Genomic DNA, 9,340 nt, shown 5'->3' on the forward strand with positions numbered 1-9,340 from the left:
AGTGAATATAAAGAGAACGTATTTCAACATAATAAAGACTATTACAAACCCACAGCTACTATCATACTCAACAATGAAAAGATGAATCCTATTCCTCTAAGATCAGAAACAAGACAATTATTTACACTTTTATTCAACATAGTATTGGAAGACTTAGCCACAGCAATTATGGCAAGAAAAAGAAATAAAAAGACATCCAAATCAGAAAGGAAGAAGTTAAACGGTCATCTATATGTAGATAACATGATTGATACCAAGTATAGAAAACCCTAAAAATTCTACCAAAAAACTGTTAGAACTAATAATTAAATTCAGTGAAGTTACAAGATACAAAATTAAGATACAAAAATCAATTGTGTTTCTATACACTAATAATGAACTACCAAAAAGAGAAATCAAGATAACTATCATATTTACAATTACATCAAAAAGGATAAAATACCTAGCAGTAAATTTAAACAAAGAGATAAAAGATATGACAACTGAAAACTATACACATTGATGAAATAAATGGAAGAAAACACAAAATGGCAAGATATTCCATGTTCATGGATTGAGAAAATTAATAAAATGTCCATAGGACCCAAAGGAATATACAGATTCAATGAAATACCTATGCAAACTCCGATGGCATTTTTTCACAGAACTAGAATAGTTCTGAAATTTGTATAAAACCATAAAAGATCCCAAAATGGTAAAACAATCTTGAGAAAGAACAAAGCCAGAGGTATCACACTCCTTGATTTCAAACAATAGTACAAAACCATAGTAATCAAAAAAAATACAGTATTGGCACTAAAACAGACACAGAGATCAATGGAATAAAATAGAGTGCTCAGAAGTAAACCCATGCTTATATGGTCAAATAATTTACAACAGAGGAGGCAAGAATATGCAATAGGGAAAGGACAGTCTCTTCTATTCTGGGTTACACAGACCAGAAGCTCCAGAGAATTTATACCTCCCAAGAAGCCTTTAAATAATGACTAATACAAGTTTCTATAAAATACACATTCCGCAAAGTACCCCTATGGGATCAAACTCCAGTTGCCCATTTTGATAACTGGCTTTAAAAATGCACTCTTGGGGCTCTTGGGTAGTTCAGTTGAGTATCTCTTGGCTTTTGGCTCAGGTCATGATGCCAGGGTCAGGGGATTGAGCCCCCCATTGGGTATGAAGACTGCTTGGGATGCTCTGTCTCTCTCTCTCTCTCTCTCTCTCTCTCTCTCTCTCTCTCTCACCCACTACCCCTCCCTCCCACTTGTGGTTGCTCTATCTTTCTCTCTCTCTAAAATACATTTTAAAAAAATGCACTCTAGGGGTGCCTCAGTGGCTCACTTGGTTAAGTGTCCGACTTCAGCTCAGGTCATGATCTCGCAATTCATGAGTTTGAGCCCCACATCGGGCTCTGTGCTGACTGCTCAGAGCCTAGAGCTTACTTCAGATTCTGTGTCTCCCTCTCTCTCTCCCCCTCCCTCTCTCTCTGTCTCTCTCAAAAACAGACATTAAAAAAATAATTCATATAAAAAATTAAAAAATGCATTCTTACATCCATGTTCATGGCAGCATTATTGGCAGTAGCCAAAATGTAGAAGCAACCCAAGTGTCCACTGACAGATAAATGGATACACAAAATATGATACACACCTACAGTGGAATATTATTCAGCCTTAAAAATGAAGGAAACCCTGACACATGCTACAACATGGATGAGCCTTGAAGACATTATTCTAAGTGAAATAAGCCAGACATAAAAGTACAATAATTAGTCCACTCATATGAGGTACCTTAGAGAAGTCAAATTATAGAGTGAAAGTAGAATGGTCGTTGACAAGGCCTGGGAGGAGGGAGGAATAGGCAGTGTTCAAAGGATAGGGAATTTCAATTTGGAAAGCGGGGAAAAGTTCTGGAGATAGATAGTGGTGACGTGAATATAAGTACAATGTGAATGTACTTAATGCCACTGAACTATATACCTGAAATTCTATAGCATGTATATTTTATCACAATAAAAAATATCCTCTTTATTGGCAGCCTTCCCTTCTTTGTGTCATCTTCCCTACTTTCTTTTCTTTTAATGTTTTTCAACATTTACTCATTTTTAAAAGACAGAGACAGAGCGTGAGCGGAGGAGGGGCAGAGAGAGAGGGAGACACAGAATCCAAAGCAGGCTCCAGGCTCTGAGCTGTCAGCACAGAGCTTGACACAGGGCTCGAACCCACGAACCATGAGATCATGACCTGATGGATATTTTCATAGATTGCACTGTTTCCCTGATCCCTGTTTCCCTGCCCCGCCCCCCTTATTTATTTTTGCCATTTTACATTATCTATCTCAGTTAAACCCAACAATCTTTACAGTATCCAATTAGGACACTTTTTACACATTCTAAACTAAATTCAACCCTACCCTCAATTGCTTCTTATATTCTGCTCCCTTGGTCCAGGATGCTTATGATTTATTTTCAGCATGTTTTTCCAGGTCTTGCCGGCACATGTGAACTATGTCTTGTGGTTGTTTGGGTGAATTGTTTTCCTAGCCAAGCTGAGACTTGAACTTATTTATTGGCCAGGAAGTCATGAAGGGAAGGAAGGTAAGTATCATTGTATGAGCATTTACCTTAGTGAGGCTCCTTGTGGTCTCCAGGCAGGGAGAGCCTGCTATCCTATAGCAGTGGGGACTGACCACTTCTTTAGGCTTCTAGGTTCAGCATAATTTTATGGTTCAAAGTTTAGAAGACACTCCCCATACGGTTTTAAGATTTCATCCCTTCCTGACCAGGGCCCTGATTTTAGTGTTGGGAGGTTAAAGGAGGAACTATACATGAAAACTTATCTGCAATTTAGCTAATAATCAAATCCTAGACCTGATATTTAGCCTAATCTGTCCTCTGGTTACAGCCAAAGTAACCAGAGGAGATGAAGGGAAAATTCAAAGATGTCATAGAAGTTTTGTGGTTTTCTGCGGCACCTGGGTGGCTCTGTCGGTTAGGCGTCTGACTTTGGCTCAGGTCATGATCTTGCAGTTTGTGAGTTCCAGCCCAGCTGTGCTGACAGCTCAGAGCCTGCAGCCTGCTTCAGATTCTGTGTCTCCCCATCTCTCAGCCCCTCCCCTGCTCATGCTCTGTATCACTCTGTCTCTCAATAATAAATGTTAAAAAAACATTTTTTTAAGTTTCATGGTTTTCAGTCATGCTGTTAGTTGGTGATTGGTTAATTCAAGCTTGTTTTGTTTTTCCTTCAATATATTAATGACACTTAACAAAACCCAACTAAACCCACAGTTCTTATAATTGTCATTGCCATTTTATCTCTCAGGCACTAAGAGAGGTTCAGGAATACCAAAACCAGTTTCTCTATTTTATTGTCTTCTATGACACCAAACTTAGCTCAAGCTCAAATTCAAATGTGTGCTATTGGGCATATCCAAAGCATACACATTTAAACAGTCAAAGGTCATTGCCTTTGTTCTTGGCTATGCTTCAGTCAGGATTCAGTCTAGAGACAAAAACCACACCAGTTCATAAAGAAAGAAATTGTTAGGTAGCAATAAGGTTGGTTACTAGGTAACTAAAAAGGCAAGAAGAGAAAACTACACTGTAATAAAGGTAGCAATTGCAATAAACTGCAACTTATTGAGAGAACAAAATAGGATGGAGAGAACAAAAAGACAATGTTGTAATTATTAAAAATGGAGAGATGGGCCCAGCAGACCTGAAACTCAGACCTCCGAGGAGGGTGCTCAGGCTAGCTGGGTCGCTGAGGGTCCACCACGGGCTACTTTTGCAAGGACTGGAATAACTTCTAACTGAATTAAGCTGCTGCTATGAGAGGGCCCTGCTGCTACTGGGGTGAAGAAATGACGCTGGGGTGATGGTCATAGGAAATGCAAACATCCAAGAATAAAACAGGAAACTCACTGGGCATATCAGTCTCCTCTCCTCCCTCCCAGTCTCTTCTCCTCCACAACCCCAGTGCCACCTATTGGCAGAGAATAACACAGAGCTGTGGTTTACAAGAGCCCCAGCATCACACAGCCAAGCATACAAGGGAGGTTGGAGTTGAGACAAAATAATTTAATGACTTTTACACTGGGGGAACAAACAGTACACAAGACAGATGCCAACAACCTGCCCACCATGTGTTACACACTTGTAATCCTCGTACATTTTTGTGTGTATCTAGAGATATTCTAGTCACTTCCCTTTGGGTTTGTAAGCAGGAGGCCACTTTCTATCAGATAAAGCGTATGCCCAAGTATCAAAAATATATAAAGAACTTATACAACTCAACACCCAAAAAGCAATATTCCAATTAAAACTGGCAGAAGACATGGGGCACCTGGATGGCTCAGTCAGTTAAACGCCTGACTCTTGATTTTGGCTCAGGTCATGATCTCACAGTTCATGGGTTCAAGCCCCACATCACGCTCTGTGCTGGCAGAGAGGAGCGTTCTTGAGATTCTCTCTCTCCCTCTCTCTCTGCCCCTCCCCCACTAGTGTGCATATGCTCCCTCTAAATAAATAAATAAATAAACATTAAAAAAAAAACTGGCAGAAGACATGAACTGACTTTTCTCCAAAGACATCCAGATGATCAACAGACACATGAAAAGGTGCTCAACATCATTCACCATCAAGAAAATACAAATCAAAACTACAATGAGATATCACCTCACACCTGTCATAATGGCTAAAATCCACACCACAAGAAATAAGTGTTGGTGAGGACATGGAGAAAAAGGAACCCTCTTGCACTGTCTGTGGTAATGCAAACTGGTGCAGCCACTGTGGAAAACAGTATGGAGTTTCCTCAAAAAGTTAAAAATAGAACTACCTTATGATCCAGTCATCACACTACTGGGTATTTATCCAAAGAATATAAAAATGCTAATTCAAAAGTATATATGCGCCTCTATGTTTATTGCAGCTATTTTTTAATAGCCAAATTATGGAAGCATCACAAGTATCCATTGATAGATGATGGATAAAGAAGATGTGGTACATATATACAATGAAATATTATTCAGTCATAGAGAAGAGTGAAATCTTGCCATTTGCAACAACATGGATGGCTAGAGAATATAATGCTAAGCGAAGTCAGTCAGAAAGACAAATACCATATGTTTTCACTCATATGTGGAATTAAACAAAACAAATGAACAAGGGGGAAGAAAGAGAGAGAGACAAACCAAGAAACAAACTCTTAACTATAGAGAACAAATTGATGGCTACTAGAAAGGAATTGGGTAGGGAGATGGGTGAAATAGCTCATGGGGATTAAAAGTACACATAACCATGATGAGCACTGATAAATACATAGAATTGTTGAATCACTATATTATTCACTTGAAACTAACATAACATTGTATGATAACTATACTTGAATTAAAATTAAAAACTTGATAAAATTTTAAAAAAAGAAAGAAAGAAAAGGCTATGCCCAGGCATGAGCAATTAGAGGTACAGCATGTGATAGGCCCTTGGCGTTCCCAAAGAATTTTGTAGGAGAAGTGCCATGCCATTGGAAAATGTTGCTGGAAGTTCCACTTAAACTGAAGTAATCACATCAAAAAGAAAGTAGTAGGTAAGAGCATAACTAGAACTACCATGCACACACACACATACATAAACACATGAATACATACAGTAGGAACACAAGTAAGGTCTCCAAATACAAAACACTTTCCAAAAATATGTGGCGAGGGTTCCAGAGCAAAAGCCCAAATCAGCTACTCAAAGTGTGGACAGTGGACCAGTACAGGCCCAGGTATTCTTTGCTATCAGCCCATGACCAAGTAAATACCAAAACTGAGAGTAAACATTTTGAAGCTTCTGTAGCACACTGGCAGAATACTTTTAGGTCTTTTGAATCTAATAATAAAAATTAGGGCTTATTCTTGGGGCACCTGGGTGGCTCAGTCCGTTAAGCATCCTACTTCGGCTCAGGTCATGATCTCGTGGTTCGTGGGTTCGAGCCCCATGTGTCAGGCTCTGTGCTGACAACTCAGAGCCTGGAGCCTGCTTCATATTCTGTGTCTCCTTCTCTCCCCACCCCTCCCGTGCTCATGCTCTGCCTCTGCCTCTCTCTCTCTCTCTCTCTAAAAAAACATTTAAAAAAATTTTAATAAAATAAAAAAATAAAAATTAGGGCTATTCTTGTCTTTGTCTTTATTTCCTATTTTATTTTTCTAACAATTGATTTTTAAATTTTTTTTATAAAAAAGTACCAGTCTACAATAGACTGAAAATATAAACGAAAGTCATCCTTCACTATGGGTAACTTGAGAAACACTATCCTAACCCAGCAACTTGCTCCAAACTGAATGGAAGACACATTAAATGGCATGGCTTGGCCCCTGGGCATTGTCAGCTAGTGCTCCGTGTGCACGCTCCATGGCCCAGGGAGCATCCCGGAAAAGAGAGTAGCTAGACAAGTTGGGGCCAGTGGACTGACTTAGGACCAGGAAGCAGTGGCATCTCCATCCAGGCAGTTTGCCAAAGGGAGAAGATGCTAAAACTAAGGAGGGAAAGTAAAAGTGCTAGTGACTACTGGAAGGACACAGCGCCACACAGCTCTTCGTCAGGAAATCTTCTAAGCAGCTCCTTGACATTTTCAAGTTTTCAGCCACTGTTTGCCATGAACACCCTGATGACCGCAAAAACTAAGGATATTTTTGTAAATGTGTTCTTTCCAGCATCCTGATTTTTCTCATGATATTCTGATAGCTAGAGTGCCAGAGATAAACTGAGATAACACACATATCAGGAAGAGAACACTTGAAGAGTATAAAGGCCATAATCAAAAGATAAATTACATACAGTAACTTACCTGGTAAATGGTGGATTGAAACCACCCCAACTCATGTTTACAACAAAGATGTACCATTTATGTAATTTTTAAAAACAAATAATTAAAAATTTAAGTCTTTAAGACACTCTAACATGCTCTTACCTAAAATCTACAAGTCTTAAGGCACCTCATAAGTATTTTCCAGACAGATTCAAATCCTCTGGACTGTACCATCCCTCTGTAAAAAAATAATGTTTCCAGTGGCAATTATCTTCACCAATCCAGCAGACATTCTCTTCAATTACTTGTCTTAATGCATGGAGCCAGCCTTTGGGAGTTTCTGGCAGTCTCACAAATTAAACCCAGAATTGGCCGTGGATCTGTAAAGTATATAATGACTCTATACAGATCTAAAACTGTAAGTTTTTAACAGGAAAGAATTTTTAACAAGAAATTTATCTTGTTTATCTTTTTAACGTTATTAACACTCATGGTACAAAGGCCAAATTTGACCCTTCCCTATTTAAAGATGGCTCAGGTTACAGGTAGTGCTAAGCCTAGCCATTCAACGTTCAAGAAACAAATTGTCTATGTAAGAACTGTCTGGCAGGCATGGATGGCAGCCCGTGCATGATTTGAGCAAATCAGGTATGGTCTTTTACCTTTGTAGGGCTTACAGTCTCAAGGAGACAGACATTAAACATGTAAACTCACACATAAATACATAATTACAAATTGTGATAAATATTTTAAAGAAGATAATTGGCCAAAATGAACAGAACAGAATGAATCTATTCTAGATTGGAAGTCAAGTTTTAAATACTAAGGTGAGCTATAAATACTAACACAGCAATGTGTATTTATAATAGGCCTGCATATAAGGTTTGTATTTGTGCTGAGTCTTTTAGAAAATATAACATTTATTGTCTTTTGTGGTATGTTCTGTGATTTTTTTAGGTTTTTGTTATTTGGTTTGGCAACCATGCTTTGCTCATTAACATTAGCAGGACATATAGCTTGAGCTATAATTCTCATTTTGTATTTCATTAACATTCAACAAAATGTATGTAATGTTTAACAACTCAGTATCTCCTTCTGTGGTTTCTTCAGGACTCTGACCTTTGTTTTCTCTGGAAGAAAAAGACATATGTGGACTCTACTTCAGAGCAGTTCAGGTTCATTCCGCGCATGTGCCCCTGCCATAACCTGAGATGCAGCTAGAGCTTGCATGGTAAGTCGATGTTACAGAATTACAGTAAGTCCATTTAAATCCTACACACTATATTCATCCTAGAGAAAACATGAGATGATAAAGAGGTACAACTAAACACCACTAAATTTAAAAGTGGAGGTTCAAAGTGCCGTGAAGGAAGAGTGGAGGGTGTTCTGAGAGCGTAACACAAGGGGCCCTCACCCAATCTGAGGGGTATGGGAGGGCAACTCGGAACAAGGGATGCTTAAGCTAAAATCTGAAAAACAAGAGTTACATTTGCCCGGTATCCCAATGTGAAAATTATTATATGTTATTATGAATTATCTTACAGACACTCATCTAAAGATGTAAAAACAATCTCCTTTTTCTAACTGGGACCTATTAATGCTATATAATGTTTACTAACTTAACAACAATGAAAGTAAAAGGGACAGTATCCTAGAAGTCACAATTCTATTTACAGGTAATGGTAAGAGAAGGGAAACTACAGAGCCCAAATTTTATCAAACAACCTGAAACTTTACAGAGCAGCGGCTTACCTGGAAGAAAGAAAGAAACAAACAAACAAACATGAACTTTGGATTCAAACAGACTTCAAATCAAATCCCTGCTCTCTTAGCTAATAATTGTTTAGAATCAGATAGTATGAACCTTGTTAACAGGAAACATATTATCTACCTTACAGGGCTGTAAGAGAGGATGAAATCAGTAACAAAGTGCCTAATATTCACTATGCATTCAATAACGGCTAGTTTCTTCCCACTAAATAATTATTTTTAATTTAGTTAATAATTTAAATACCAAACCAGAATTATAACAGTAACAAACTCCTATGATTCTCTTTGACATGTCTGAATATGTTTTCTTGTGCACACAATTAGAGAAAGCCCGTTATAAGACTAAGCAACCAGAAATTCGGAAGCTGTTTGGGTCAGCTGATGAGCCCCCAACTTTTGGTAAGGAACCAAGGCTCACAAAGGTATTCTGGGGCTTGATTTAGTTTTTTGTCGTTGCAGCTTTTGGCATATTTGGACAAATCCAGCTGTGTTCTAATTGGAAAGTAGGAAATGACTAATTAATGAATCCATAAATTATAATGCCATCCTATAATTAAATTTGTTTTGTAGAAGAGAGATATTTAGAATTTGAACCTTTAATATCCTCTCCACAAATATTAGTGAAACAAAGGCTAGTTTTGTTTGTATATGTGCCCATATGTCCTATAAATATGAGGTATTTTCTCTACCTCCAGATGGTATTGCTAAAATTAATTTGTAAAGGAGCTTTATTTAACTGGTTTAAAGGCAAGTACTTGTAAAAACTGGGCACTCTAAAA

The 9,340-nt window shown here is 38.2% G+C and overlaps 1 long non-coding RNA gene across 1 annotated transcript; it reads left to right on the top strand.

Annotated features, from left to right (window-relative positions):
• The first annotated feature begins 7,403 nt into the window (after positions 1 to 7,403).
• LOC115511567 lies at positions 7,404 to 8,948 on the top strand. The gene is made up of 3 exons (XR_003968102.1): positions 7,404 to 7,439; positions 7,902 to 8,022; positions 8,886 to 8,948. It is a non-coding gene; the product is annotated as an uncharacterized LOC115511567 (long non-coding RNA).
• The last annotated feature ends 392 nt before the right edge of the window (positions 8,949 to 9,340 follow it).

The sequence above is a fragment of the Lynx canadensis genome, chromosome B1, assembly GCF_007474595.2.
Source record: "Lynx canadensis isolate LIC74 chromosome B1, mLynCan4.pri.v2, whole genome shotgun sequence".
NCBI classification, from domain to species: domain Eukaryota; kingdom Metazoa; phylum Chordata; class Mammalia; order Carnivora; family Felidae; genus Lynx; species Lynx canadensis.